This window comes from Cucurbita moschata, unplaced genomic scaffold (genome assembly GCF_002738365.1).
Source record: "Cucurbita moschata cultivar Rifu unplaced genomic scaffold, Cmos_1.0 Cmo_Scf00084, whole genome shotgun sequence".
NCBI lineage: Eukaryota > Viridiplantae > Streptophyta > Magnoliopsida > Cucurbitales > Cucurbitaceae > Cucurbita > Cucurbita moschata.
In genome coordinates this window covers 46,257-54,015 of record NW_019268600.1, presented here as the reverse complement: position 1 = coordinate 54,015, position 7,759 = coordinate 46,257, and the positions used below count along the sequence as shown (strand labels likewise).

The window sequence follows — 7,759 nt, the reverse complement described above, 5'->3', positions numbered from 1 at the left end:
ATACCATGCATCAACAAAGGAAACGATTACTAAATATATTAGTTCTTTTAAATTTTTCCTTATTTACGACATAATGAGCGGGGATAGTTTTTCATTTTCAATATCATTGATGACGGGAAGTTCGATGTAAAATTATGGGAATGTAGCATGTGAGAGATACGGGGATCGATACCTTGCATCTCCAAAAGAAACAGTTCATTATTACTATTTTATTTCTATTCAATATTTCCTTATTTATGACATAATGAGTAGCGATATTTTTTCATTTTCACTATTATTCATGATGAGACGTTTAGGGTTTTGTGACGTAAAAATTGTGGAGATGTAGTTTAGATGGTAGAGCGCTCGCTTTGCATGTGAGTTGTACGGGGATTGATAACCCGCATCTCCAAAAGAAAGTATTTAATTTGTTATTATATTTTTTCATTTTCAAAATTATCGATGCCCCACATCACCAAACCAAACTGTTTGTTATTAATATTTTGATATTTTTTTATTTTCACTATTATTGATGATGGGACATTTAGGGTTTTATGATGTAAACATCATGGGGATGTAGCTCAGATGGTAGAGCAATGGGGATCGATACCCTGTACCTCCAAAAATAAGACTATCTATTATTAAATATATTATTTCTTTTTAATTTTTCCTTATTCATGACATGTTGGGAAGCAATATTTCTTCATTTTCACTATTATTGATGACGGAAAATTTATGGTTTTGTGATGCAAAAATTGTGGGGATGTAGCTCAAATGCTAGAGCACTTGCTTAGCATGCGAGAGGTATGGGGATCGATACCTTGCATCTCCAAAAGAGAGAAATTATTTTTTGAAGTATGAGTTAATTTAACATGTTATGTATAAGGTGGGTACGAGACAAAAAGAAAAGATACTTATATAAGGATTATTATGTCATTATGGCTATGCCAAACTTATTATGTCATTATGGCTATGCCAAAAAAAGCAATCTAGTAGTTATAATGCTACTTTGTGGAGAGGGAATTTGATGAATTCCTCAAAAGATAAGAGCTTATAGGATGGCGGTAGCAAAAGATAAGAGCTTATAGGATGGCGGTAGCAAAAGATAAGAGCTTATAGGATGGCGGTAGCAAACGATAAGAGCTTATAGGATGGCGGTAGCAAAAGATAAGAGCTTATAGGATGGCGGTAGCAAAAGATAAGAGCTTATAGGATGGCGGTAGCGTCCGATGCATATGACGGAACTTTGGGGTCAAAGCTTACATGGGACTGAAAAGACCATTCACCACACACTTGTAAATTAAATTATATCTACCACCTCTGAAATTTTCCACGGAAAACCTTCCAATAGCTTGCACTTCTTCATCATTAACATCCTTAATTGGAACTAGATTTTAAAGCAAATCTTCTCCACGACACACTTTGGAACACTTTTATAGATAGTTTCAACAAATTTACGTTGTTCGTGAATACTTTGGAGTTCAATATTTATAGTTGGAGAACGCTATTAAAGTTGATAGGGTCGAATCTTACAATAAAGTCTAATTGAGCCTTCCTCTATTAGGAGATAGCTTCGAATCAAATTCTTTAGTTTGGACAATGGTTGCATTGTTTTAGTCAAACAACCGAGACTAGTGTATTACCAATACGTGTATTTTCTTACATATTAAAAATTTATGAGTAGAAGTTTGGATGGAGTTTTATTAAATAAAATAAAATAATACATTTAGTTGAACAAAACAAAGATTCAAGAAAATGTCATTCATGCCATGTTTTGATTTTTATTCTTTCTTATTTCTCAACGATTAAAAAAAAAAAAAAAAGTTATCCTGTCTCAAATATGGTTCGTTATTTGATTATTTTTCTTGAGTGAATTTTAAGTGAAACAAATTCTCTACCCAAGTAATTGCAAGATGCAAGCTTCACACAGGAATCAAAGTCCCAAGTATCAACGTCCTTTGAGTGTCAATTTTGATTCTCCATCTCAACATAAATTAAACTTATTTTCGTGAAGATATTTATTTATAAAAGCAAAATATTTCAGAGTCACAAAAATAAAAATGAGATACAGATACGAGACATAAATATGATACCAAATAGATATGGTAACTGTTAGAATTGGATTTGATTGAGTTATTTGGATTATATTTGATCTAGTTATTTGAATTAGATTTGATTTAGTCATCCTTCAATTAGATGAGAGATTTCTCCCAATTCTTCTGATGTTTCTAGTTTTCTTTTTCTATTCCTAACATTTTGGTATTAGAGCCATGCTCTAAACTAGTTAAAACTAGAAGTAGTAGTCTTCTATGTGTGTCATAATAAAAGTATGTCGATGGAGAGTCCACTTGTGCAGTCTGCTGGAGGAAGGAGCCAAGGTCGTGGAAGTTTTAGAGACAGATGAAGGGGATGAGGCAGACAAACCTTCAACAAGGCCATAGTGGAGTGCTATAACTGTCACAAGCAAGCTAGGACATTTTCAATGGGAATGTCAAAGCAATTTCAGACGAGGCAGACAAACCTTCAACAAGGCCACAGTGGAGTGCTATAACTGTCACAAGCTAGGACATTTTCAATGGGAATGTCAAAGCAAGGAGAAGGAGACAAACTATGCAGAGAATCGAGAAGAGATGTCGTCGATGGCTTACGTGAATATGAATAAGGCCAATAAAGAAGATATGTAGTTCCTTGACTCGGGATGTAGCAATCATATGTGTGGGAAGAAGGAATATTTTTCAGATTTTGATGGAAGTTTCAAAGATTCAGTGAAGCTGGGAACCAACTCAAGCATGGTTGTAACCGGAAAGGGTAATGTACAGTTGGAAGTGAATGGAATCATAATGATAATTACAGGAGTGTTCTATGTGCCAGACTTGAGGAACAATTTGTTGAGTAGTGGTAAATTGCAAGCAAAGGGGGTTACCTTTTTGTTTCAAAATGGATCATGCAAGGTGTTTCATCCTAAGAGAGGCTTAATCATGGAGACAAAGATGTCTTTGAATCGAATGTTCGTATTTCGTATTGCATGCTATATCACAGCCTGTAGAAGCCGTTCAAACTCAATTGAAACTTATGAGGAGAAGTGGTTCAAGGTCTCTGTCGTACACTCACCGCTCCAATTCCTATCGCCATAGCCAGAGAAGTAGAAGGGACCCAAGTCCTTCCCCCTATCATTCCACTACCCATTCCAGGAGAAGCAGCCGTTCAAGTTCCCTCAACCGCCAACGCAGAAATAGGTCTTGCTCGTTATCTTCTTTCCCCAAATCGTCCAGTTCTAGTCCTAGTCGTGCATCCACTAATCAGAATCATTCCATAGAGAAGCTTAAGAGAGAGGAAGAAGAGAAGAAAAGGCGTGAAGCAGAGTTGAAGAAGTTAGAAGAAGATGCAACTAGGAGGATGGAAGAACTAATTAATTTAGAAGAAGGTTGAAGAAAGCTTAAACTCTGAAGAGACTAAATTAGAAATACAGAGGCGAATAGAGAAAGTTCGCACGAAGTTGTTTGATAATGTTGATGTGCAGCTTGAGAAAGAGAAAGAAGCCGCTCTTACTGCTACAATACAAAAAGAAGAACAAGCACGGAAAGAGAGAGAAGAGCACGATAAAATGCTGGAAGAGAATAGAAGAAAGGAAGAAAAAGCACAGCGACGATTAGTTCTGGAGCTGCAGCGGAAGGAAGAAGAACAACATTGTGAGGTCGAGTTGATTCAGAGACAAAAAGAGGAGGCAGCTCAAAGAACTAGGCTAGATGATAAGAGTTTGAGTTATGTTTTGCTGGGAGTTAGTGAAGAATCAAAAGCTTACAGACTCTATGATATAGAAGCTGCAGATGAAAATAATGATATAGAAGCGGCAGATGAAAATACTGCAGAGGAAAATATTTCATCTAACTCTTTGGCTGAAGCAAGCTCTCGTAGCTCAAATAAGGCAAGGAATAAGAGACCACCAGTCAGGATGAGAGACTATTCAATAGGAGAAGATTTTTGTGAAGATGTTGATGAAGCGAGAGACTATGCAATAGGAGAAGTTTTTTTGTAAAGAAGATGATGAAGCTCAGCCATGTTTACCCCTACTAACTTGCAAACTTTGTAAACTTTAAAGAACATTGAAGAGTGAGAAATGGAGGCAAGCCATGGATTTGGAGCAATAAACAGAAATGGCACATGGGAATTGATGAAGTTACCTGGTGGATGTTTAGTATGAGGTCGTAGATATAAACTGATTACTATTCGTCTTTAGTTTAAGGGAGGGATTGTTAGCATTAGATTTGATTGAGTTATTTGGATTAGATTTGATCTAGTTATTTGAATTAGATTTGATTTAGTCATTCTTCAATTGGATGAGAGATTTCTCCCAATTCTTCTGATCTTTGCAGTTTTCTTTTTCTGTTCCTAACAGTAACATGTCATTCTTAAAAAACTAGGACACCGATGTGACAATGATATATTAATTAAAAAAAATTATTTCAAAAAATTTATCAATTTTATATTAGAAATAAATTCATATAAATAAGTTTATATATTTGTATACTTAAAAAAAAGCTTAATGTACGGTTCACTCTCAAAATATATTCAAAGTCAAGTGTCTGATACGATGGATTATAAATTTGTAATGTATCCAATGTATTAACAAGTGTTCAGTACATGCCCAACACGTGTCAAATTAGTGACACTAAGTTATTCTCATGCTTTCTTTACACCCATTTAAAGTAGTTTGAAAACTAGCACGTCAAATATTATAATTGACTAACTACAACTTCAATTTTGTGCTTTAAGGATGATTTTGACCAAAGAGAAATAAAATCCTTAATTTAGTACATGGTAGCAAAGATGGACATGAGAATGAGTTATTCTCAAATGGACAGACATTCATCCTTAAGTTATATCCCATATCCTCTTTTAAACAATTATTTAGTTGTATTTAGTATGTTTTAGAAAGATAGTCATAAATAAAAAAAATAAAATAAAATAAATCAATAGCAATAAAATAAAATAAAATAAAATAAAATAAATAAATTAAATTAGCCAAAAGTAATGTTGATATATAAAAATTTCAAAGACATTACTCAAGCAATATTCCCATGAAATCTAACACTAGAGCATCATAAACTTTAGAGAAATGATAGAAATTGATGTCATGTTCATATAGGTTGACTTTAATACAAAGGACAAATCAAACTTTCTTAAGGATAAATTGGGGACACCAGCCTAAGCTAATCAGGTAGGTGGCCTTACCATCCGTATGGTTATATTTGATGTTAACTATGCCCGTGGTTCTGGAAGTGTCATATATATTGATATGTGTGAAATGTTTGTGAATCGATATGCTTATGATATGTTATAATATATGAATTGTATGATAATACTTACGGTACCATGTGTTCAATGGTATATTTGAGATAGGATACGAGGAGGATGCACTAAACGTAATGTAACGATAGGAGTAAGACATGTTCATGAAACGTTATGGTTTGATTACGTATCAAAGTGCTATGGGTATGACAGATTGATAAAAACGATATGGTCACGATGGATTCATAAAACAACACGATTAGGTTATGGGTAGAAAGAGATAGGATTATGATAGATTGATAGAACGATAGCGCTACGATACTTTCCTGTAACGTTATGACTAAGGTACGTTTAGGTAACGACACAACTATGATATGTCTAAGGACGATAAGACTATGATAAATTAGGGAAGGATATAACCACGAAGTTTTTACGATATGATACGATTATGATACGACATGTGAAGGGCGGATATATATCCAACAAGTGTCAAAGAGGGACGTGAGAATAAATTATTCTCAAGCTTTCTTTACATCGGTCAAAGAGTATTTCATAAGCTTTCAAAATTAAGGGTTTTCTTTTTTCTTTCTTTCTCCCTTTTCACGTTTAATTTTTTTTTAAATAAAAAAAAGTTTAATGGGAGACTGAAGAAGTTAGAAAGGAGAAAGAAATGAATGTAATAAAACTTTTCCGTCGGTAGGAATGGAAATGGTGAATGGGTCCTTGACGATAGTCAACCACTATACTCTAGTTTTGGATGTAAGTGATGATTATCATTAATATGAGTTGTGTCAATACCACACCGTTATTAAGAGGAAGTAAAGTAGAGTAGAATAGATCAAGCGATCCATTTGTTGAGAGTATTTGTAAGAGGCACACAAGTAAGAATGTTGGATATAACTACTCTTTCACTTCATCAATTTAAGTAGCGTTCAACTACAACTATAAATATCAAATTCTTAAGTATTCGTGAACAAAACCGGCCTTAAAGAATACAACTATTATCTCGAACTATAAAGAATTTAATTCCAATCTATTCTAATAGATCAAGCGATCCATTTGTTGAGAGTATTTGGAACTATAAAGAATTTAATTCCAATCTATTCTAATAGATCAAGCGATCCATTTGTTGAGAGTATTTGTAAGAGGCACACAAGTAAGAATGTTGGATATAAATAGATCAAGCGATCCATTTGTTGAGAGTATTTGTAAGAGGCACACAAGTAAGAATGTTGGATATAACTACTCTTTCACTTCATCAATTTAAGTAGCGTTCAACTAGGCACACAAGTAAGAATGTTGGATATAACTACTCTTTCACTTCATCAATTTAAGTAGCGTTCAACTACAACTATAAGTAAGAATGTTGGATATAACTACTCTTTCACTTCATCAATTTAAGTAGCGTTCAACTACAACTATATATATCAAATTCTTAAGTATTCGTGAACAAAACCGGCCTTAAAGAATACAACTATTATCTCGAACTATAAAGAATTTAATTCCAATCTATTCTAATAGATCAAGCGATCCATTTGTTGAGAGTATTTGTAAGAGGCACACAAGTAAGAATGTTGGATATAACTACTCTTTCACTTCATCAATTTAAGTAGCGTTCAACTACAACTATAAATATCAAATTCTTAAGTATTCGTGAACAAAATCGGCCTTAAAGAATACAATACAACTATTATCTCGAACTATAAAGAATTTAATTCCAATCTATTCTAATGGACAAACGCTTTATTAGACTCTATTGTAAGATTTCACTTCATCATTCATCAATTACTCCAATTTTCGTGACTCTATTGTAAGATTTCACTTCATCATTCATCAAATTTCACTTCATCATTCATCAATTACTCCAATCATCATTCACCAATTACTCCAATTTTCGTAGTTGAAAAGAATAACGTTCTATGTTGTGGAGGACTCTGGAATAAGGTTTGGAATTGGTAATTATTCTTATTTCTTTTCCTTTAGACAATTGGTGGTCGGTAGTAAATCAAACAAAGTGCCTGTCCAAAATAAAAGGGCCCAACCAGATTCGAATTGGTGACCTCTTGATCTGCAGTCAAATGCTCTACCACTGAGCTATGGACCCATTTTGCATGATTTCGACCTTAGTGACCCTTCTAGAGTGTCAAACCTTGTCAAATTCTCTACCACTAAGCCATGGATCCATTTTGTAGGATTTTAACCTTAGTGACCCCTTAGACATAGTGTCGGTCCAAAAAGTGTAACAAATTTCTATCCAAGATAGAAGGGCCCAACTAGGTTCGAATTGGTGACCTCTTGATCTGCAATCAAATGCTCTAACATTGAGCTATGGACCCATTTTGTATGATCTCAACCTTAGTGACCCCTTCTACAGATTATCGGTCCAAAAGTGACCCTACCGAATTGGCTATGGACCAACTTTGTATAAATTGGTGGATTACCTATTGGGAATTAAACACAGGTTGTTAGATTCAAGGTCGAAAGTGCTAAC

General features: G+C 34.2%; 1 non-coding gene across 1 annotated transcript; it reads right to left on the bottom strand.

Moving 5' to 3' along the window:
• Positions 1-7,300: 7,300 nt before the first annotated feature.
• TRNAC-GCA lies at positions 7,301-7,372 on the bottom strand. The gene has a single exon. It is a non-coding gene; the product is annotated as a tRNA-Cys (tRNA).
• Between the last annotated feature and the right edge of the window lie 387 nt (positions 7,373-7,759).